Source organism: Ammospiza caudacuta, chromosome 2 (genome assembly GCF_027887145.1).
Source record: "Ammospiza caudacuta isolate bAmmCau1 chromosome 2, bAmmCau1.pri, whole genome shotgun sequence".
NCBI classification, from domain to species: Eukaryota; Metazoa; Chordata; class Aves; order Passeriformes; family Passerellidae; genus Ammospiza; species Ammospiza caudacuta.
Window position 1 is genome coordinate 43,798,966 of NC_080594.1, and position 25,596 is coordinate 43,824,561.

Sequence of the window (25,596 nt, forward strand, 5' to 3'; positions counted from 1 at the left end):
TCTTTGCAGTTTCTGGAGGAAATCGCCCCTGGAAGTTCTAGGTAATTTTCAAAACCTAATGCAAAAGGCTAAAATGAATCCTCTCCTGATTTGAATCACTGGTGATATTATACATATTTGAGATTATGTTTCTCGTGATTCATTTCACAATATAATTGAACTAGATTCAGCACCACTTTTATTGGCACCCTTGTAATCCTGATCAATGCCATTTAACTCCTGGCATGCATACAGCAGACACAATGAAAAATCCCATACAGTCCACTGCTCCTGCTACACATGTGCAGACACGTGTGCACATGTGGAACTTCAGCCACACTGACACAGAAAGTTGTCATGAACAGACATATGGAGACAAAATGACTCTTCTTAAGGTACAGGAGATGGCAGGAAATGGCATGCTGCTATTAAACACATTTAACACCCAAGACACACACCTTTCAGTCACTGTCAGTGCTCCGAGTGGGCAATGGCAGCTCTCACCCATCATCAAAGAAATTGTCAGTAATCCCTGGAGACCATCTCTGTCATAATTGGCACTGGTAGGGGGGAAGGATGTCAGGGAGAAAGATATTAACACCCCATCCTGAGATGGCAATGGTGGCAGTTAACACTCCTTCAGACTTTCAAAACTCCTGTGGAAGTCATAGCATAAATATGAAGCACCAAGATGACATTTTTTACAGCTGCTTCTCATAGTATCATGACATTTAAAGTGCATACTAAAATCTATCAAGTACATTTAAAGCACAATTATGCCATAACATGCATTGTATACTTAATATGAGCAGGATTACTCTGTCAGTGTTCTGAATTTGTAATCCAGACAATAGAATAAAATGCTTTCAAAATGCTATTCTTAAGTTTATTATTCAATTAACACTTATACTCTCCCTAAGAAAATAAAACATTTTGAAGGGCACAAAACATTTTTACTGCATATGCGGAGTATGCAATTTAATCCTTAACAAATTGCTTCTGCCTTTAAATTATGTTATTAGTATGCTAAAAAAATTCTTACATGTTGTCATCACTCTTTAAATTTCACTACAAGGTACTGGGCTATACATCTGCCAAATGGTTTTGCTTTCAGTCTGTTCAATTAAAACCAGAAATATATTTGTCCAGACCTTAATCCTATGCTAAATATTCTATAGAGAAGATTTGAGTTAATTTCATAAAACTATTTCCAATTTTTCCAATGTAAAAGGTTCTTTACACTAAGTGGTTGTTGTTTCAGAAAATTAACTGGCATCCTATTAAATACTTAACATATCTTTTACCTAATTGTTCTGATGCAGTTTGTTATTGGGTAAGAGTATTCTTTCAAAATAAATTCTTTAAGATAGAACATCAAAATAAAGTTCTGAGGGGGATTTTTCTCCTCCATTCCTTACACGCACTCTAAAGCTCAGAAGTTTTTGGGTTTTTTTAATGGAAATGGAAACTAGAAAGCAGACTTTTTAAGTAATGAAAATTGAAAAGAAGATTTAGAAAAAGCAACAAAAATCTCCCCATTTCCTTTTATGTCCTTAGAGAGTGCTGCCTTTTCAATGACAAATCCCAGGCTGGCCATAAAAACTGGTTTCTCTGTGCCTGAGCCCCTTTGTGACTTGCTCTCTACCACTGCAGTTTTCATGCTAGCTGTCTCTCTCTGTCCCTCCTTCTATTTTGGTTTGGTGAGACAATTGAAACTTTTCACAATCTTCCCTTCTCTGCCATTTCAGTGGCCCCTGGAGACTGGCAGCTCCCCCCTTCAGATGATCCCATCTAACTGAGCCTCTGGGGATGAGCAGCAAGGCAGCCATCCATCTGGCTGGGTGGCCATTCCTGGCTAAAGGAATGTGTGCATGGAAAAATTAAATAGCTACCCAGCCTGTCACATCTTTTACAAAGAAGAATAACATAAGATAGATATTTTAAAAGCCCTTATATTACATCCGTTATGTTAATACTTTCAAAGGAAAACAGATAGAAGCTTAATACTCCCTTTCATTGGTAATAACATAGCTGATAACTTAATAAAAAAAGATTTTATTATAGATGGAGTTCATAGTGTCTTTGGAGTTATTCTTCCTTGATATTTCTTATTGGACGCTTCCAAGTGAAGTTCTTTTTAACTTTGCCAAATCTGTATATTTGGATTGAAATTTTCTCCACTGGGTGTATGTCAGGTAGAAGATTTATTTAATTTTTAAAAACATTTCTGAAAAAAATATTCAGACATTTCTATATAAAGCTAACAGAAAAATGCTCTTTCATTGATGTTAAACTATAACAAATTCAGCAGTTACTTTATGAACATTTTAAAGGAAAATCTTGACCTTTTAGTAGAATTTGGTTTTAAGCCAGCAGTGTTTCTGATGTCACCCCAATGATAAAACTGCCTTCTCTCCATTCTGGAAACCACTGAAAAATATCCTTTCACAGCAGCTTGGAAAGTTCTAAAGGTTTGACAGACACATTCCTCGCAGATTCTAACTCAGAACTTTGACTTATCTGAGCAAGTTTTACACCTGAAAAAGACTGAGTATGGTCCGGAACACAGTTACAAAGATCAAGGAAGTTGATCAAGGATCTTCCTGAATTTCAATGCCAATTAATTCAGTCCATAGGATGTGAACCTGTAAACTAATTAATGGCCTATTTTCCTAGAGCTATAGGTTATTTCTTCATTGCTGCTCAAGTGACATGGAAGCACAGGAAATATGGAAAAAAAGCATCACAACGTCTGAGTCAAGGACAAAAAACAGATGGCAAGAGACAACTGTTGAGGGGAGAAGCAGATTGGGACAAGGAACCTGAGGGAGTATGAGAAGGTTGAAGATGGGGAAGAGAGTGCAATTAATAAACAAGGAAATGGACTCTGGGTAGAGGAACATAAGGAACACAGGAGTTAGAGCTGTGAAAGCTACACAAGTCATAAATTGTGAGCAAAAGACAAGAAAAGTATGAAAGAACAAAATGAGGAAGCGAGGCAGGGAGATAATAATGGTAAAGTAGAATTTGTACTGAAAATTTGAAAGAATGATAGAGACAGAGAGTTCTCAAATGTGTAAGGATATAACTTAAACATTGCAGCGACAGACTTTAATACTAGTAAAACTACTGCTAGTCAATATTCAAAGAAGCAAATAGAATGGCTTAAGTTCACATACCAAACCAAGGCCTGGAGGAGAACCAGATGCTGATATCAACTGCTGTACATGTTAAATGGAATTACACCTTTCTGGGGTACAATTTTATGCCTGCTGTCACCTATTATTGCCTGTGTTAAAATAGTTTGTGTAGCAGATTTAAAAATCTAGTACATTTTCTTTAATGTCTGTATGATTCTCTATATGATGGGATTTCTGGGGCATTTTGGGGTTTTTTGGATTTTGTTGTTGTTGTTTGGTTTCTCTTTTTTTGTGCATGTGGGTTTCCTTTTTTCTTTTTAAAGCTGGAAGTTACACTTTGAAATATGGGTTAAAATGACAAAATTTTTATGTCAAAACATTGAAAAGTAAGTGATAGCATAAAAGTTTCCTATATTAATTCAGTCCCCTTATTTTTGCTATAAAGTTGAATTTTGCTTGTTTGGACACAAGTGAAATTAATGCTTGAGGACATAAGAATTGGGAAGAAGCCACCAAGAACCTCTGGTTTTGACTTTCTAGCCACCACAATTGTGTTTAGGAAATTGTCGTGCAGCTCAGCTCATAACCCTTGAAATTCCCTTGAAACAGATCAATTCACTTTAGTAGCATGTGTAAGCATATTGTGATAGCTGTGATCACAATACTAGTAAGACATCATCTGCTGTAAAACCCAATAGTTTTGAATGTTGCAGATGGTATCAAGACATTAACAAAGTAGGCTGTGTTCCTTGGTATTGGTTATTGGTGCAGCTGTTAAGTTAATGAACTCAGTATATATTCAATTTTAATTGTAGACACATTTTATTTGAGCTTTCCTAGAACAGCTGTGAAATAAGTGCTGTAATTAATGTTCTGTAGGTTACACTAAAACCTGTATATATGTATGTTATTAATTACATGTTATAACCTTAGTTCAATTTCTTTAGTATTTTGTTCCTAAGATAAAAGATCACTGAGTAATTGCACTTTGTTCAGAAAACATTTAAAGGTTTCAAAGTCATCTTCATTTGTGCTTTCACCTGCCAAGTCACCACCAATAAAATTTGTTATTAGATGAGATCAATTTATTTTATTAAGTTAATGCCATCTTCACATACCTAGATTTATCAGGTACTCAGCATATTAATAAAGGAGTCAAGCAGGCTATTCCAGACGTACTTGAAGGAATTACTTGAAGAAATAATTCAAGCTTTCTTTTGTATTATTTTCATATAGGACACTCCAGATACACTATTGCCAGTAAACTGTCATATAAAAGATAAACCATCAAAATCAAAGTCAAATGATGAATCTAATCCTCTTGTGGTGGGGGTGGGGGGGAGTAAAGGGCGTTGCAGGTAGGGTAACAAGGAAACTGGGGAATGATGATTTGTGCCATTTTAATCACAGCTAACAGAAACTCTCAATTTCAGACATTCCTGGTCAAATCCTTTCTTCTATGAGAAACACAGCAAAGTAGAATTGTCAGCCCTTCTGGGACACTGACACTAACACTCTAATCTGAGATTTTCACAGAATCAAGGACGTGATTTCCAAAGTTTTACTTCTCTCCTGCCCGTTTTCTGGTTTTGTTTGTAAAAAGGCTTGTTTGGTATGTTTGGTTTTTATTTTCAGATGAGTTCACAAATTCAGTTTTACATGCTTCACCAAATAAAGACTTGATAATAGTGTCACTCAGGTTTCTTGGGGATAGGGTTATTCAGCTTTACTTATGCATTAAATTATTTATTGTATGGTTTTGTACATTGTGTAACAATCCACATTTCCCCTTTTCCCTTGTGTCACTCTGAGATGCTTGAGTGACTGTCCAGGAAGCAATGAAGGTCTGAAAATGACAGGAACTTTTATTCTTCCTAGTACTTCTTTCACAGGGTTACAAATCTTCTGAAATAGAAGATAATGTCATATACTGTTGGATACATAAGTTGTCTATGTCACAAATTCTAGATTTCCATTACATCTGGAAACAAAAAAATCACTGAGGACTGAAGGCTCATTTAAAAATAATGAAAAGCTTAATTCACTATTAGTGTAGTTATAACTGCACTATACTCCAAAGAAGGTTTGCAATGACAAGGATGCTTCCCACATTAAGTCTCTCTTCTAGTGTATTTCCATTGAACTTAGGGTGGGAGGGAGAGAAAAAAACCCAAATTTTCGCTACTGCACACAGGGCCATGGGAATTCTGCTCCTCATTTCCTTCATTAGTAGGAAAACTCAGAATAAATATTTTCTTTTGCAGCTCTATCCATCTTAGGAAGGCACAATGGCATCCAATTATTTTACAAAGTAGGCTGCAAACCTCTGGTCTGTAAGGTCAGAATTCTGCGTCCTATTGTTAGATACTTAAACAAAAAATTCTTTTTTTTCCTCTAAGTAGCAACATAAATCAGAGGAATCTGGAACTGTTCAACATCCTTGAAAAAAAATCAGGCCATTTATATTTAGGTATTGAAATAGAAGTTAGGAAACTAAATTTAGTATCTAGTCCTGTTCTGCATTCAACAGTCATGGACTCTGACCATTCTGTAATTCAGTAGAGGGCAGTTTTTTCATCCTTTGTGCTCATGGCTCTTTGGAGATATGGGCTAGAGAGATAGGGGGTTTTATCTTTGTTGCTATTGAGTTTTCCTTGCTGCTGGAATATTCAGCTTTAATTATGGGTTGTTATTTTTTAAAATTCTGTGGTGCTTAGCGAACATCTCATTTCCCTTGTCTTTTTTCCTCTGCTTTAAGTATTATGGATCAGCACACCCCCCAGCTAGTTCCCTATCACAACAGCTCATGTTACCAGGGGATAGCTACAGTGGTAAACAGATCTGTTCTTTCTCCACTCTTTACTCTTCTGTGCATTCTGCTCCCATGTGCAGTAAGAACTTTGCTCCATCTTTGCAGAAGGTAAAATCAGTCTCCAGGGGACACTGGAACCTTCCTGTGCATATGTTGAAGATCAAGCTGGAAGGAATGAGGAAAATTATGGTTTTGCTTTTCTCAGCATATTAACTAGTAGCTGTATCACTGCATCAAAAGCAATGCATTGTATTTTGTAACAGCTTACCTAGGCATGTCCCTCATAAGGTTAGGAAAGCCAGGAGAAAATAGGAATCTGCAAATCCCTCCTCATCTGTATTCTGACTCTGGAAATGCAAAACTGTACTGCACTTGCACAAAGCATGCACAGAAAAGAGGAATCCCCTCTGATGATCAGTTCATCCTTGCTTCTGGCAGTAGCCAGGAGATTGATTTTTAAGAACCTGTTCCTTTGCTTTCATTTTGAATCAGTTCCTCACAAAACCAGTACCACTCAGTGGAGCATCAGTGTATGAACAAGTCTGATATAGGGTTAAGACCCACACTTGTCACTTCCCTATGTTTCTTCCAGAGTTTGTGGCTTCTGCAGAAACAAAGGAGCCCTCAGTCTGTCCCCTCCTGTCAATAATTTAATACCACAGCATTGCTATTTGGCTCTTTGATGACCACTATTTCAGTAGCAACATACTGCCCATACCTGGACGTATCAAAATGTATTGGACCCAGATCATTTTCTCTTCTACCAGGCAGCAGGGGAAATTTACAATGGTGCTGTTCACCAAGTAACAGAATGCCCTCATCATCCTTAAGGTGTTGGACCAACTGCAGTGCAGTTCTGTCATCCTCTCAGGCCATTGATCAATGAAACAATACATTCAATTTACAGGTTTCTCTTACAAAATCAAAACGACCATTGTGTCATGCTATAAAGCTGTGGTACAAAACATGTTTCATTCTGCTGCTTCAAAACTTTTTCAAATAGGTTAACTTTATCCCAGTCTTTATGTTGGACCAGATGTCATCTGTTTGCACTTCTGAAAATTTAAGAGGCTTAAGTCCCCAGAGCTTGGGGTTTTATTTTTAATTTTATGCAGCAACTTCTTTCCATTGCTAACGTCTCCAGTTTGTTAATTATCTGCTATAACTGAAAGCTTTCATGATAGGCTCTGAATCTTCTGCCATTTGCCGAAGGCCTGAAGAATTATGCGTCAAATTTACACACAATTCTGCTTATCCCCCTAGAAAATTTTCTTATAACTCTAATTATAAAGCCATGAGGAGTCTATCCAGATGTTCTAGGGGAGGACAAAATATATGGTTGCCACTAAAATTATACAGCTGCATACTAAAAGAGGGCCAACGTACACCTTTCAAAAACTATTTTCAAATACTGTCCTCCAGGTGCCTGAAAGAGCTTCTCATAAATGGAAGGGGAAGAGCAAGAGAAGCCTTCATTATCTCTAAATATACACCTCCAGTGCTGTTGCAGACCCAAATGAGAGGGAGAAATTTGTGCAGCTAATTCTCTTCTTCAAAATTCACTCCCTACTCCTTACATTCTGCAACTGGTCAAGAAAGTACCGTGAAATATCCCAATAGTAATGGTACAGCTCAGATAGTGGAGCAGTTCCCATGTGGGAAAGAAAAAGATAATGTGTTCTGTTTAAAAGAAGAGATTCAATGAAAAGAAGTACAAAACAAATGAGAAAAGAGCTAATAAATGACTCAGACTGCAGATGTGCTGCACCCACTGTTTGCTTGTCCACTGCAGACACCAAGATAGCGAGATTAAGGTGTTAATTGACAGATAGTCAGACCAGATATGCTAAATGCAGCTAGGTTGACTTAAAGTGCATTGCAATAACAGTACTGTAACAAAGTACTATTTATGCGGATCATAACTCACTGTCCATGCACTGAGCACTGAACATACACGGCATAAAACATCTCACAATCTTGTGAGTAGATTGCGGTGAAGTAGAGCAGGAACTGACCTTGCAAAGGATACACACAATCCAATGAAACTTTAACCTGTTTAAAATCTGTGCGCCACTTTCCTTCCAAAGAAAGATAAAACTGGTACTCATACAAATCCATTTAATTCCTGATTATATTAAAGGAAAAGATACAAATACCTCTTTGCAGAAATATTGCTGATGTGAAGTTGAAAAAAAAGAAGCAAACATTAAAAGTTGCCATTCATAAGAAAGATGTACTTTGACAAGAAGTTTGAGTTAGTGTGTAGCCCAATGTGTATGGCATGGGGGCCGTAAAGTAGTTTTTCAAAGTAACCCTATAAACTTCATAAAGGATGATAAGGACCATAAAATCAAGTCTTTATGACTTAAAAAAACAAACAAAACAAAACAACTGCATTGCTTTTAATTTCTTCTCTATCTGTAAAAAAGTAACCAGTGAAAATCACCTCCTCACAAGTAATTCCTCACTATCATCATAAATAGATACAGTATGCATCAAAAAAAAAAAGGCAAAAATACTTCTGGCTTCAACATTTACTTTGAAAATATTGAGAAATGGAGCCTCATAAGTTATTCATAAGATCAGAATTAATGCAGTCACTATTCCTGGCTTCTGATTAAATGCTGTCTTGTAACCTAGTAACACTGGAAATAATGACCAGATGATAATTTTCTGTGAATTGAGTCAGTCAGGGAAGCTTTGATATGTCAAGTTGCAACATTACTTGCTCAACAGAAATATGTCTGGAGACCCATCCACAGTTGTGGAGACAATTGTCTTCTGTGTTTGTATGAAATAGTGTTTCCAGACAAAGTCCATTCCTAATGATGGATGCATTCTCTCTCTACCACTGTGATAGTTAAGACAGTGGGAGATGGTGATGAAGGACCAGAAATTTTCAATCTTAGAATAATAAAAAAAAGAACTGAAAGTGAGGGTTTTTTTTCAATTCATCCTCACTGACAGTAGTGCACAGAATTCACTGAACATGATGTTGAGCTGTAAATCCTCTGATAGACTTCCATATATTATACAGGACCACAAAAGTGTATAAAACTTTTGTGTTACTCATCACTGGTATCTTATCTTGCTAGAGGCTTCAATATAAGAGACAAGCAAAAGACACAGAGAAAAACTCATATTAGTATTGCCAATTTGAGATCAGAGTTGTGTAGGAACCCCCAGCAAATTCCAGAATTAATCCAAAATCTTTGTTCTCCTGAATCTAAAGCACAAAAGGGTCTGTTTTTGAAAATTGGCCAGAAACTACCTGGGATAGAAAAAAAATAAATATAAAGAAAAGTTAGTAAAGAAAAATGCAAACACATACATGCACTCACACAGATATTTGTAGACCACAGAGGTTCAGAAAGCATAAACCATTGAAATGGAATCACTGAAGCAGAGAAAATTCTCAGAGAATAGGAATTATACAATAATTACTCAGATAACGCGTAAGTTAAAAAAGAGTCCTAACTACTTGTGGAAGGCAAAGGGGGGGAAAAGGCAATGAAAGAAAAGAACAGAAGGCCAGAAAAGCATTAAATTTTATAGTACAAGTTGCCATTGCCACAGGGGGAAAAAAACACAAAAAAAAAAAAAAAAAAAGAAAAGAAAAAAAAAAGGAAGGAAGGATTAGAATCAGCCTGGATGCTGAGGACAGCCATTAGGGAGAGGCAGAAGAGTGGGAACGCGCTGGATGTGCGGGTGGATGCGAGGAGGACCCGCCCGGAGGCCGATGTGGCGGCGCCGGCAGCCGTGCCCGGGGCTGCGCGGGGCGGGCGGGGGCGCTCGGCGGGGCCGGGCCGGGCGGGCGGGCAGAGCGCTGCCGGCTGCGGGCGGGGATGCAGCCGGAACGGGGGGATGGCGGGGAAGCGAGCAGCGAGAGAAGCAAGCGGCTGCCGGAGCCGCGGCGGTCTGGGTGCCGGCCGAGCGCTGGCGGCCCCGGGTGTGCCTCCAGCCGGAGCAGCCGCGGTGTAAAGGAGGAGAGGGTGCGCTGCGATGCGCTGCGATGCGCTGCGCTGCGGTGCGGTGAGGGCAGCAGCCGCGGCTCCCGAGCTCCCGGCTCCGGCTGCAGAGCGCGGGGGTAGGGAGGGTCATAACCGCTGGAGAGGAGTAAAACGCTTAAAAAAAAAATAAAAGAAAGAAAGAAAAAAATCATAAAAATCAATCCACCTGGAAGGAGGATGGGGAAGGGAATGAGAAGGAGGGAGGAGAGGATGGGGTCAGAAAGTGGTGGATGGAAGAGGCTGGTGTCTTGGGTTAGAGGAGGAGCAGGAGATCAGAGGACAGCGCTCGCCAACTTGCCCTCTCGCCTTCACGCTCCGGGGCAGAGGAGTGAAGAGGAGAATCGGGGAGGAAGGTGAAGAGGAGCAGGAGGAGGAGGAGGAGAGCGGGAGGAGGGGGGGTCCTTGCGCGCTTAGGGGTAGGGGCGAGCGGCGGGCGGCGGTGTGAGATGGCACTCGCATAAACGCGCGTCCACATCATCTATACATCCGCACGCGTGCAGGCAGGGGCGGGCAGAGCCTCCGCCGCCCCCCGGGAGCAGCCGGGGGAGGCGCCTCGGTCCCCCCGCCGGGAGGGGGCACGGCGGGGCCGGGAGGGGCTCGCGGGAGCCGCGGCGCGGATGCCTTCACCTGCGGCTCTCCATCACTGAGCGAGCCGAGGCGGAGAAGCGGTCGGGTCTGGAGAACTACCTCTGGATGGTTTAAAAAAAAAGAGAGAAAAAAAAGGGAAAAAACCCAACTCTGCAATCCTCTGCTCCCCCAGGCTCAGCAACATAAGGGACTGCTATATTTGAGGCTGTCAGGAGGATGGGAGAGAGAGACTGAGAGTCAGGGCGAGAGAGACGGTGCCACAGCAGCGGTAAGTGTCTCTGCAGTTCCTCCAGCCAGGCACTGATTTCCCTGGTTAGACTTTGGAGTGTGTGCAGATTATTTGTTGTAATATCTATCGCAGCGTCTCTGTGAGCAGTCTACTGTGAAGCCGGCAACGGTGAGAGATCCCGTTTTTGGGCTGCAGGTTTATGTGTTTTGCTTTTTTGTTTTGAATCTTACATTGAAATGGTCATAATTGAGCAGAAAAGTTGAAGCAGAGATTACTATGATCTGCTATATGCTTCCTGTCGTTTAACTGGGGAGCAAACTACTGCAGTGAATGAGTTGTGAAGAGAGATGAGAGGCTTTTAGTACAAATACATACTCCAGAGAAGGAATGCCTATGCAAATGTGCTAATTTTTTATATTTGGGAGAGCTATCATGCTAATGCTTGAGGTTGAATCAGGAAGTAACCCAGCATATTGAGTTTATAGCAATGCACTGAAAGTTGTGCTGTTTTGGAGTTCTGAATGATACTTGGCTTTGGGATAAACAGCTATCTCTGGAATTAGAAAAGTGCAGCTCCAGGACTCTTCTCCTTTGCTGACAGGCAGAGGAGATGGAATTACATAAAGATGCACCGATTTTTAGTCTCTGATGTGAGGGCAGTTAATAAGACTATGTGGAATGTCTGTGAACTGGCTAGAAGATTAACTGAGAGTTATTGTGACATAGAGCATGAAACTGTCTTTTTAAGATTTTTAAATTAAAAAAAAAAATTCCATGACTGTATATGTACTTCTTCAGATTTTCAATTGCACATCTATTAAGCTCAGAAACTTCCTGCAACAGAAGTTAGACAAGATAATGTAATGTCAGTACTTAGGACTTACTTTTTCTGTGTTGCAATATTTCAGAAATGCAGCTTAAAGTTTTTTCAAAGTTTTGTTTTATTTTGTTTTTTTTTTTGTTTAAAAAGTAATGCTTCCTTGGAATGACACAATTTTAGTTGGTTTTGGTTTCTTAAATGAAGGAACTTGTGCCAGGGTTTTTTTTTGAGGTGTTCCAGCATTTCCCTAGACTTCAGTGAGCTGTTGATGAGATCCTGAAGTTTGAAACTATAAATAAATTATAGATTCACTATTATCCAAAAGCTATGGGGGGATTCCTGATAATTAAAATTTGAATGAAATTTTACAATTAATAAAACTGCCTTTAATTCTTGCTGAGTTGTAATACCACTCCTTCAGAAGTACTTTATGAGAATCAATAGCACAAGTTTGGTTCATTCTGATTAATATTATTACCGGAGTTATTGAAAGAATTAGCAATAACTGGACCATTGCTTAAAAAAGCTACCCAATGCTCTAGTAGAATTTCTACAAATATATTTTATAAATTGACTTCAGTTACTATAACACTTACCTACAAAGTTTCAAGTAAAGCTAAAAGAAAACAAGAAAAACCCCAACCTTCTCCCTCAAACCCCTTGTCTATCTTGTTGTGAGGGAAAATACAAACTCTTGTTTACTAGTTTGAGGTATGCTGAAAGGAAGACAGAAAACTGAGATGTGAACTATTGTAACTGAGGAGTGTTATATGTACAGTGGCCTTCAGCAGAGATTTACTGTTGATACACTATGGGAATATTTAAAAGATGTGGTTAAGAAGATAAAGTTTCAGAAGACAACAAATGTATTAGGGAGCGTGAAGTGTTAAGCACTCTTGAAGGGGATAACAGCGAAGTAGTTTTATAAGTGGACTATTGAACATGCAGCACTTCTGTTTCATACACTTACAAAGCAAATGCCCATGCAAAAGAAGTCAAAACTTGCAGAGCATGACATGAAAGTGGGAAGATAGCTAGGGATAGTTGGGAGCTTAAAAGTGTAGGTTTTAGTTTTTTTGGTCAATGGAAAGCTGAAGGTCATATTTTGAATTCTAGGTAAAAATATCGGGAGAAGGGATCTTGATTTCATTTTATAACAAGGGCAGATGTACTAAAAATGAAAACAGAAAATAAAAACATCTCACTGGCTGAGTTCCACTTGACAATTTGAAAGAAAGTAACTTTGAGAAGAGATCTTGAGGAAAAATATCATAGCAGCTAAGATAAAAGTGCGATTAAGAGCTCTGCTGTTAGAAAATAATAAAGGGCAACTTTAAGAAATGCATATCTTGGAGGACTGCTAGCACAGATTCAATACAGGAAGGTCGTGACTGGCAAATTTGCTTGAGTCCCCTAAATAAGTTGCTGACATGGTGAACTATTGGGGAACCAGTGATATGATTTATGGGAGTTTCAGAAAATGTCTAGATCTGTGCTCCACAAAATATTGATTTGGAGAGTAAATTTTTGAAGGAGTGCTGGAATGAATTCAAACCTGACTTAGGCATAGGGACCAGAGGGTGTCAGTAAAGGTAAAGAGCTCTGTATGGAAAGAGGAGGTTAAAAGCATGATGCTTTAAATGACAGTCTGAGATCCAGGTTTCTTTCCTGTTTCTTGTAAATCTGGTATGTTCAAAAAGGCTTAATCTGATTTTCTAGAAATATAGAAAAAAATGTTCCACTGAACAATTCAACACACTGGAAATTTTCTGATTAGGTTAATGATAGAAATATTTATTTTAAATAATTAATGCAAGTCTTTGCAAAAGACATAATAGAAATCTGTATGTTAAGAATGTACATACAAAGGTATTGAGCTATCTGAGGTGATTGGTTCAGTGGCATTGAGAAAACAATAGTTCTTCTGACTGATTTTGTCTTTCTGCTTGTAGCCTGCAACACAGATTCTAGTTCGTACAAATGTACTGCAAAATTTGCCACTGTTGGTCTGCTCCCTCCTTATACTCCTGCTAAAGATTCTGCATTGCACTTTCTCTCATTTTCAGAACAACTTCAATCATTTGAACAATTTGTTGTGCTCTAAAATGCTAAATAAAATGCACCACAGTTTATAGTGCATTCTTAATGCCCTGAGAATCAATGTGAAATAGACATTTAGTTGCAAATACTATACTGGTAGGTGCTTCACAGTATATTTTCTTCCTTCTGTGCATGGCTTCTGTGATGCTTTTTCAGGGTCTGTTACACCCTGGATTACCAACTTTTTAGTGCTTTACAAGGGAAAAGTACTCTTTCTGGAAGTGATGGGGTCCCTACAGATTCTTATCTCCTGAGTGATTTTGATCAAAAACGCTCTATTAGGAAATGGGTTTGCAAATTATGAAATTGTTAAAACCTTATAAGATAAATATGTTCTTATTTTTCTTAAAGATTTGAAGACCTCACAATGTGTGTGTATGTATGTAAAGATGTGTTTATACACACACATATATATTGAAAAGCAATGATTCTGTGTCTTTGCAAGCTGGAATAGCAGCAACAGTAACATTTTCTAGTTAGTGGAAGGAAATGTAATCTGTTTGTTTTTATAATTAATTTCTTGGCTGATTTATGAAAATATCTCTAAGTGTGTGAACCATAAGAAAATTTGATCTTTGCTCATGTGCTGGTTTCTAAAAGGAAGTTCAGGATGATTTCTCACTGTATTTCATAAAGGCAACAAATCAATTTGAAGATGGTGCAAGTGGATATGTAATAAGGAAATACTACGTCAGATTCTCTATGTTGTGACTGTAATAAAACATTAAAATTTCTATCCATGCTACAGCTGATGTTCCTGATCACAACATGTTCATACTTATTCTATGTAGTCATCCACTCAACCTAACTCTCAAGCTTACAGAGCCATGAGGTTACATCAGAATGATGCATGCTGTCATGTACTAGTTACACCACCATAGCTCACCTCCTTACATCTCCTTCAGGACCGAACTTACACGTCAGTCTTGGGAAAAATTGATAACTCTTCTCCATTCCCACACCTAGAAATAGAAAATACATCCAACTCTTTCCATCCATCAGAAAGCTCTCTTGGGAATTTCCTTTTCAAACATGCTCTTAAAGGTTTTCTTGTAAATCATGTTAAAACATGATGCTGTCTTTGGAGAACCTTCAGCTTTTGAAACTAAAAGCAGACAAACTTTGCAGGTAGTTCAGTGCAGTTCCAGAGAGGGGTAAGGAATGACAACTTTTCACTCAACATACAGAGACTTTGGCTTCAGCCTCCTTCTGAGTGAAAATTGTTCAGTTTTTAATAGTTAAAGAGTTACTGTATTTTTGGAGACTCCTAGCCTTTGAATCATTTTGATCAAGGCTAAATATACTACTTTGTAATTGATGTAGGCATAGTATTAGACCAGTCTTTTGGGTGTCTTCCCTTAGCAAATAGCATCAATTTGCAAGAATTCACAGATCCCATTTTATTTTTGTTGGGCTTATAGTCTTGATTGAGTACATGATGGCTGTTGCCCTGTGGCTGTGACATTCCTGCTATAGGTAGTAACCACCCTCCTATACCTTCAACCAAGAGTAGTGGCTGCACAGATGAGCAAGTAAATGAAGATTGTTTGGCCATAGTAACAGAAGAAGATGATCTAAAAGCATAACGCCCTTAAAATAATATTTTGGGAAGATATTCAGGCACTGAACTTGAAAAGTTGTAATTCTTACTCAGCCATGAAGAGACATATTCAGAAAATGTTTGCTGCAACATTCTCCCCACAAATGTGCCCTCAAAACGAAATGGTAAATGGGAAGGATATTAACAGAAATTTACTTTTGGGAAAGGTGATGAATTATTAACTGTTTAAGAGCACATATATCATATGTTCTGAAAGATGACCCATTGCTCCCTTTAGCTTACTCCATAGACTTTTATATACCATTTACTCTTGGTTATTCACAGTTTTCTGCATAGACTTGAAGTGTAATGAACAAAACCACACCAAAATGAGTCAACAAAGTCACAGTATATGCTTTACCTCTTCTTCTGAGGTGGTTCTCACAGAGAACATTTTCCAAAAGCTAAGTCTTATAGACACTCCAAGAAACTAACCTGGACAGGCTGGAACACTTGGTGATATTCAGCACTGTTGGTCTGATGAAGTCATTCAACTTCATGATGCTCATATTACTGCAATGTAATTATGATTATTATTTATCTTTACATTTATTCTTGTGATGCCTTGGATGGGGGGCAAGCTATACAGAATGGAGGAAATAGAAAATACTGACAACTTCAGGAACTGTCTTGTTCCTATATAGGAATTTCAGTATGGCTGGAACAAAAATGCCTTTAAAGTACTGGACATAGAATTAATTAAAATTCCATTACTTTTGTTTTTCCTATGCTTGCTAATTTCTTTCCTATAAGCATTCATTTCTTGGTATATTGTACTAAAACTCTCTTTCTAGACCAAATTAATGATATTAAACTTTGTATGTATAGTGGCACTTTAAAAACCAAACCCCCCCTCCCCTCCCAAGTATATTTCTTTACCTACTGTATAGGTTACTTTGATGTATAGTTTAACAAATGTATATATAAATTTTAGATTTTTCTTTTTTACTTTAATTTGTAGGTACGTCTTACATATATTTAAAAAAAATGTAGATGTCACTTTAAAATGTAGTTGCCTTACCCATCTAATTCACATCACAAGTCTATACTAAATATTATTTAGATTAGAACTCTGATTGACCTAGATGATTTTTTATTATCAAGGTCCTTTATTCCATTATAAACCTTATCATCATTGTGACAAGTAGGCATGATAATCATAAATCAAGATTGTGTTGCACTGAGGGCTGTAAGCAAAAAATGTACCCTGAATCAAAGAACGTATGGCTTAACTCAAGGACTTCCTTTTTTTTTTTTTTTCTTTTTTTTGCTGTTCTGTATGACCTTTGAATAGCTTTTAGCTAAGGAAAGACTTCTGTGTTTCACAGCCGTGCTACCATGATCACGTACAGATGTCTTCAAGATCACCTCCCACCCGAGGAAAAAAGCCCAAGATGCTATCTGCAACACTGTGACATGTGCAATGATCACATATAACAGCTGCAAAATGTAGCATTGAATATTTGTATGAAAACTGTAGCAGCAATCCATTGCTGCTGAAATGTGTTCTTCTTAGACCCCTTTTCTAAATTAACTTATTCTTGAAGTTACCAAAACCTCGTGCAGATCAAAACTTATTAAAAACAAGCATATGGACTTTCACATGACATTATTTTAATAGATAAGTTCTCTTAATTAAAAATTTTTATTTCCTTTGTCATTCCAAAAAAAAAAAAAAAAGAATTAAATAAAATAAATAATTTACTCACTCTTGTATTACGACCTTATTCTTTGTTTGGCTTTTGACTTTTGCACATCTGAGGTGATACAAGGTCCTGATTTCTCAGTCTCATGCTGTGCAAGATGCTCAAAATGTTCTTACTCCTCTTTAACATATGCAGTGTCATGTATTGTTGCTGCTTACATAAAACTCAGCTCAGGGAGTCTGGGAATAAAACCATGACTTCTCTGATGTCATAAAGTCTCTCTGATGTGTGTGTGCACAGCTTTTCAACTCAAAAGCAGCTGTGTAGTATTTCCTCTGTTTGGACTTTGGAAGATATTTCTTGGACATTGAAACAGCTTCAGACTGAGGAAGACTGTCACGTTTGTGAAGACTCATAATTGAAAATATATTCCAGATCAGACAACCAGGGAGAATAAATTATTAAGAGGGCCATTGGAATATAAAGATAATTTAGAAAACATGATATATAGCCGAAATGTCTGCAGTTTTGTTTTCCCCTTTGCATATCACAACTGACTGATTGCTAAGATCTAAGTATTTATTTGTCTTATCAATCACTTTGTGCCTGAGTCATTCACTGATGGGCATAATCCTCTGTTTGTGACTTCAGAAGGCATCTCTGGAGGAAATTTGAATGTCATCAGCAACGAATTGAGACATTACTGAAGGCATCAGGTAGGAGGAAGACGTTTGCACAAGGGGCATATAAATCAACAACTGGAGAAAATAAGCAGCATCAAAGCAGAGCAATTCAGTTGAATTTGGATTAAATTCTTGCATATTTTCTACAAATTAGAAGCAAGACAGACTGATTGATTCAAATAATGCAAAACCCAAAGTTCTTCCCTAGAAAATAAATACAGGTTGAGAAAATTGGGAAGCATTAAGTGTATAGAAGCACTAAAGAGTCTACACTTGAAAGGTCATTACTTAATGTCTGTTATCTCTGTAAGTTGTCATTAAGTATCCATAAATTACTATCAAGATTCTTTCTCTGTCAATCTTTGCAAAATAGTTCCTTTGAAGCAACACAACTTTAATTGTAAAGGAATGTAAAGGAATTTGCCAAGGATTTCTTTCAAAGCTTACAAAAATATGTTGAAATTATAAACAATATGTGCATGATTATATAGGATTATACGATTTGTGAATGAGAATAATGTGTGAGAGAAAGAAAAAATTATCACAGATTTTTGTTATTTTGCCTCAACAGAAAATGATTAGCAGTTTCATATGTCACATTCAGCATCAAAGAAAAGCTGGCATATGAGAAAATACAACCAGTTGAACACATGCAATGTTTATTGAAGATAATGTCTATAGCAAAAATGGCATGCTAGTTTCATGTATTATCTAAGATTAAAAAAAAAAATAGCAGACTTTTTTCCTGAGGATTGCTTTAAAGGCAAAGCAGTGTGGGTTATGAGAAACTTCTCTAAAATCTATAATGGACACACTTGTACTTTGAAATCTACAGTAGAGTAACTGAGAAGCTTAGGGGATCCCAAGAGTTTATCTAAAAACTACCTGTAGGTGGTATAATAAGATCTGGAATATTTTGCAGTGGAAAAAACCAGACTGTAAATAGCCATATGCAAGACAGTAATTTTGGACTTTTTGTTATTATTTCTGGGTTTATTAGAATTGTAATGATGTAACAGAAAAGCAAATCCAAAGGTTTACCTTCTATTGAGGCTTTCTTTGAATTGGCTGTGAAAAACTTCGACTGTTAACTTGAAATAAAATTTAAACAGAACAGAATCAGCTTCCAGCATCAAGCACACTAAACACAGAGTTGTTTTACTTTATAATATAGGACAGATTTTAAGAAAACTAAGAGATATAGGAATTCTCTTCATTTTTTAAGACAGACACTTTGTCAGATTATTAACAGAAGGTCCTATTACAGGAAGTTTTTATTACTCTCTACTATTTTTCCTTTATTAATTACTGTGTATAAAGATATTATTGGATTTGCATCTTGAGTTATAATTATTACTTCTTAGCATAGTCTGTTTTATTGCCATTTTCCTTTGATTTCCTCATCACCTGAGGTTTTCCCATATGTTGGCTGGCATGAAATTAATTTTTTAATTTGTATTCTTGGTTTGCCTTTTCTGTAATTTGTATTTTATTGACAATGTCAGACAAAGAAGGAGATGAGGGAAGTATTGAGAACACAATCCTTCATCAGTTCCCATTGCCACTTATAAAGGCAGCAAATAAATGTATTCTGTTATTGCAGTAAAGTCAGAGTCCTTGTGCCTTGAGATACATTAAAGACACTCTCTAGCACTCCAAGAAGTGCCAAATTGGATGGTGCCAAGGGAAAAGAAATAAAAAAGGAATAAGAAAAAACACTTCCACATAAAATTCACACTGCATTTAACAAGCATAAGAGAAAAACACTTATCCAAAGCTGAAAGTACAGGTCACTACAGTTGGGTTGAACAGCAAGGCTTTCCACTGAGTGGCTGCAAACACAGGCCAGGGAGTGCAGAAGTTGTGAGAACCATGCAGTGATGGATCCCCTTTTCTCTGCTTGGTGCTAAGTGAGGGGAAGAAAGAAGAAGTCCACATAAATTATTCACCTTTTATGTTATAGACCTGCACCTGCAAATGGATAATCCCTCTGTCAGTTTTGTGGAGGGTCACACAGCACACACACAAAGTGCTGTTCTAAGTTACTGAGTTTTTTTGATATACTGGGCAGAAGCTCTCACCTGAGCACCATCGGGAATCATGTATTGTGCCTATCAGCCTGTCAAGTCACATTTCTCCTAAAAATACTTTAGTTATTCGTGTGAAATGTTGGGGGCATGGAGTAGTTTTTAATAAGTATATTCTCACTCAAAGCATGCATTTAAAGAGTGCCTTTTTAAATATTATGAAAGCAAGCAGTTAAAATCTATTGGCCACTAGCAGCTTCTTACTGCTGTTTTCATTAACAATTTGTGCATCTCTTTAATACCTCTTCTAGATCTCTTTCCTCATTGCCTCAATAGGGTCAGATTTTGCCTTGTGATTGTCGTCAGGCTTTTGTGGCTAGCCTTTACTCAGAAGGACTCAAAACCATCAAGAGACAAATTCACTGCTGGCATAAGCAAGTGCAGCAATGCTAAATTTGGTGGAATGCTGACTGCTCATTTTAGGACCGCTTCCCCACCCTGAATTTTCCTGCAACCCTCAACCAGTACTACTCTATGAAGCATATTTTGCCACTGGCAGTGACTGAGGAATTCTAGGTTGGATTTCAAATCTGTTACCAAATGTATTCTGGCTATGCTAGTGACAAGCAGAGCTGCACAAAAATTACCCATTTTTGTTCTGTAAGTGTCCATCTGCAGAAATGATGATTTTCTGCCTAAATATTTTATTCTTCTGTGAATGTGCAAAAATATTATTTTTTCCCCTCCTGCCGGTTCTGCTGACAAGCAGAACTTTTTCATACAGCTCTATAATTAGGCTCCAGAATCCTGTGGAGACCACACAGCAGAGTGGTAGGCTTTATATTCTGCGGCTCTCAAAAGTTTCAGTTCACAGACCTGTGTGCTTATATCTATCCCACCTCTTTACAAGCTATAACGAGACTCTTCCATTCCCTTTGGATCTGTCCCCTTGTGTCTAACAAAAATGAGAATTTTGAGTGTTTCTAGTCCTAAACTGCAAATCAACACTCAACCACTGTGTGAAACTTTTGACAGAATGGAATGGAGTTTCAGATCATCATGGTAAATACCAGCTGAGAGATCTTGCATTACTTCAAGTACTGCAATGAAACTATAAAATTTATATAAAAGCATATAATGTTAATTGTATTTTCACACAATTCTTTTCAGCATGAATGTGAATTTTTGCTGTGGCTTCCATCCCATTACAGTGTTCCTAATCAGAAAAACCAATGATAATTCTCCTATAGCAAAAATATAGCTGTAGAGAAGTAGATCACTGGTATAAGTTGCATGAGGAATATTATATATTGCTATTGTATGGCCTTTGAGGAAACCTTCCATTTGCCTTTAAGAAAACCTTCAAGCTCTTTAGTGTTTAAACATGTTACTTTAGAGAACATGAATCTTTGCTACTCCAGGCCAAAGATAGCCACAAACACCAGTAAACTAGTAACATTACTTTTACTTCCTAAAAATAGTTAACATCTGAGATTTCCCATTTACTAATCTTCTCTCCAAACCATTCAGAAATATGAACTGATATGATTTTTTTAGCTTCATATTGGTGCAGTTTGGAAAAAAGGTTTTCATGTTACAGCTGATGTGAGCTGCTGCTTAATCTTAGCACTGCTAACAGCAAGAACATTTCCTGTCCTTAGCTCATTTTTAAAGGTTTAATTAATAATGTAGACAGTTGAGTCTGCCTGCTTGAACTAAAATAATTAGCAGAGAGCAAACAAACACTTTAGGTTTCACTTTATCAATGATGTGGTGTCCCTTTAAATATTTAGCATTTTGATCTGAGTGACCGATCATTTATTGAAAAGTGCCTGGTTACCCTGACAATTCAAGCAAGAAAGCTGAGCTGTGAGAAAAAAGGTAGGATCCTGTAACTGCTTCTGACCAGTAAGGGCTACAAGAAATAATGTGTTAAAATGAATGTTAAAAATCAGGGTATGAAAAGGTAGGAGCTGTCAGAAAAGGAATGGTAAAAGAAATCAGAGAGGAGGGCAAGAGGATAGAAAGGTGCGTAATGCAGCTCAATGACTAACTGATTAGTTACATCTGCATTTGAGGTCTTACAGGAGAAAAGTGTCTCATGTACATCTAAATCTCAGGTAGTGATTTACTCCTCTGTAAATTCAGGGCAACAAAAAAAATCTCTCTTAGTCAAATTTATTGGCTTTTTCTTCTAAATATTGTTATTCTGGGGAAGAGGAGACCCAGACCCTGCCAGGAAAGCAGTCAGAGCTTATGTGTGGAACATGCTGAAACCAGTAGTGATTGCAGCTTTGACTTGGGGAAATGCACACATGTTCTGGGAAACTTCATGCACAGTCTTAAGCTAAGCCTACACTTAACAAACCTTGACTGCATTTTAGTGAAGCAATCTTAGGTGTAGCCCTGAACAAGTACCTTGAGAAAAGGAATGCTAATTACACTTAATCTTTTACTTCATGGCATGGGATAGTACTTTTGGATTATAATTATAGCCAATTTGTACTTCTATCAGAAACATACAAAACCATGTTCCTTAATCTTAAAAATGTCCTTATTTTTTTAGATTATGTCTTGTAAACTCCAATATCTCTTTTCTATCAGGTTTTATATTTCCTATTATAAAAATCACAAAAACATTGAATATCTGATAAACTCATCATACATTTTTTAAATAATCTCTTTGATTCAGTCAAATGTAGTTCCCTTTCAATGGCATAAAATATTCAGAAAAACAGGTCTCCATTCATTTTATTTGGGACACTAGATAAAGATGCAACCAGTGCCATGTGAGGGTAGTAAATAATATTAATTTCTGCCTGGTGTAAACTCAAAAAAATATCTGCAAGTTTCTTAATGCCCACTTTGATAAATTAGTTCTATTACTGCAGCTCATGATGAGGCTTCTGAGCTGTAACTCACAAGAGTTTTCCCTCCAACTCTTTTTGTTAATCATCATCATACTTAGAGCCTTAACTGCTTTTCATAGTTCACACTGTATTTGCAGGATTGACAGAAAAGACACAAAAATATTTGCTTACCTGTAGTGTTTGGTACAAAACCCACGGCACAATGTTTAATATGACTCCCTGGTGTGCCACTTCTGTATGGTTATTTTCTAGAGTAAGATCGAGCTTTGGTTATATTTTTCAGTAGGGCATGCTGCCTTCAGCAATTTAAAGACAGTGCTGCAGGTTCCTTTCCACTTGCATAGGAGAATTTCCTGGAAGTATGCTCTGACATGGCAGGAGGTTTTGATTGGGTTTAGCTACAGCCTCTGTGGGAAACTGGCTCCATCTCGTCCTTGTGCTGGGTGGGAGATTTCATCTCCCAGTGACACCAATACAACAGCACTGAAGCACTAGCTGTCTGAATCACTGTCATTATTTTCCCCCTTTGGAAAGAAGCAACAAATTAATACAGTCATTTAAGAAAAAGGGAGACTTAAAGAAGTTTCCAAAAGAAGTGATTTTATTTTTTATTTATTCATTTGTAGTAATCTTTGATGACCACATTTGGGTGCTTATTTGGCAATGAAAGTCCAAGTATGGATGTGAAAAAATAAACACTTTATTTTGTTCAAATATTTTTTCTCTTATGCTGTTTTTCTTTTCCAGATTAAAAAAGTTCTTTTTATATATTAAAAATAAAATTCCATTCCTGACAGATTTTGCTGGTGATTGTCATAAAACAGAAAAAAGCCCTATTTTTAATCCAGCTCATCTATTAACTACAACTGGTTCTGAGCAACCAAGGACCTCATTCGCACACTATATCTATTTTTCCATCTGTAGAAACTGATGATGCAAGCATAAGGGAAGGAATCAGTTAACTTTTCATCCTCTCTTCATGGCTTGTTCTGTGGCACAGAAAACTCTAAAACTGGCAGCAAGAAGCAGTTAGAACAGATCACTTTGTTGCCAAGGTAATAAAATCCATGAGCTTTCAGAATAAGCAGATTTATTGTATTATATTTAATGTTCATGGCTGACTAAGAAAAAAAATGGTAACAGCTTTTCATGGGAGATAAGGTGTACATCTTTTTGAATAGCAGTTTAAAATTTTTTGGGTATTTTGGAGAGCCTGTACTAGGTGAGATGTGCACCTAGGAGAGTGGAAAGGGATCTTTAATTACCAAAGACGGCCAAGCCCAATGCCTCTGCATCCCAAGCTGTTATTTTAAATGTATGTATGCATGAGTGCACAGGAAAAGGCAATGTTGGATTTTTTTTCAGAATTGCAAGTAAAATTCAAAAGATTTTGAGTTGTGATTGTCACCTGTGATTTCTGAGACATGACTGTCCTCAGTAAGGGAGAGTGACCAGGAAACAGTCAGTTTTCAAGCATTCAGGCTCAACTGGGATTTTTTTTGCCTTATTTGTAACCTCTGCTACTAATATGTAAAAATACAACTTGAAGTTTTGATTAATATGTTTTTTACTGCACCATTAAGCTTGTCTAGTTTACTAGCAGCATGGGGAAATTCACAAATACAACATTTTTTTCTACTCTCCAAATACAAATAAACAAGCTTGTGCAGGCATCCTCAAGGACCTGCATCCTGAAATACATTTATAGAAGTTAATGTTCAGAGGATATTTATGGAAAAATTGAAGTAAATCATGTCAAGACACATATTACCAAGGTGCTGAATAGGGGGAAAGAATTTATTTTAGTGGAGATAAAATATCCCTCCAGCTAGAGAAAGAAGATACTCCAGAGCACTGGACTGAACACAGGTGCCTTGTCATTGAAACCTCCATGGTTTTCAGCCTGTCCACTGTGGCTCTGTGAGTGAGTGCTCCCCTTGGAACTGAAGTTTTAGGAGAGGAATTCAGAGCACAGAAAATACTGATGATCTTTCTCAACCCTCGTCTACCTCATTTGTCAATATGATGAATCTGTGTATGCTCAAGGTTTTAAAAGATAATGTGGCTTGCTATTGGCTCTAATATGGACTTTTTTTTTTTTTTAATAGCATGGAATGTTGCGGTTCAGAGTAATTTTATTCCAATATGCTCATTTTTCGTGTAAACAGTGGTCTGCTGCCATTTGATCACATACACGCTGTTTTGCTACAGAAGCTGTTCATCAAAGTGTTGACATTTCATTTTAGTGCACATTTGGAAAGCAGATATTGTTGGTGGTGGAGATGTTGCTTTGCTTTGACTTGGGAAATGCCATATAGTGTACGTGAAAGCTCTGTGCACTTCAAGGAGTTTGCTCCCAGACAAAAATTCCCAGATATTTTAGAAGGAAAATTAGCCACTTCAGCCCCACCTTCTCCCACAACAAATTGCAGCCTGCAATAGTGTTGGCAGAGTTAAAACAAATTAAAGGAAGCACTTCCTCACACAATGTGAAGTCACCCTGAGGAGTACAGTCGCATAGTTCATGGATTTGATTTTTGAAAGGGCTGGATAATTTTATGACCAATAATAATATTTTTAGTTATGTGTGCTAAGTGAGGTATAATTGGATTTCCTGCTTCACAGCATCAGCTACAGGGTCACTACATCACTACAGGGGCCAGGAAGGGATTTATTTACACAGACCCACATATGTTCACACCCATACACACTTCTGCATGCAACAATGAATTTCAGTGATGCGTATCAAGGATTTCTCTGAATGATTGTGCATAAGCCAGTAGCTCTGAATAGCTCAGGCCAGCATTTACACGTCAACAGGAGCCATGCAGAGGAACTGTAGTTATTGCAGTACATGTGGAGCATGTGAAAACTGTGGGCACTTTGTCCATTTTTGAATGGACAATGGCAAGTCTGGAGCTCATCACAGGAGGAAAAGAATTTGTGTGAAGTCCAGCTTTTAATATTTAACAGGCTTCTGGCAATGTGAAAGCCTCAGTCGATACCAGAGTGGCAGCTGCTGATTGTAGGCACAGTAACTAAAATGTGATTGTGAGTTTCATAAACACATCCTTCATTCTCCTATCATGGTA

The 25,596-nt window shown here is 37.6% G+C and overlaps 1 protein-coding gene across 1 annotated transcript in view; it reads left to right on the forward strand.

Annotated features, from left to right (window-relative positions):
• Positions 1 to 10,170: 10,170 nt before the first annotated feature.
• Positions 10,171 to 25,596, forward strand: part of CNTN5 (contactin 5) — a 607,373-nt gene continuing 591,947 nt past the window's right edge. Inside the window, exons 1-2 of the mRNA XM_058822197.1 lie at positions 10,171 to 10,294; positions 10,702 to 10,797. The gene's annotated coding sequence lies outside the window, so the exon portion shown is untranslated. The remainder of the gene's footprint in view (positions 10,295 to 10,701; positions 10,798 to 25,596) is intronic.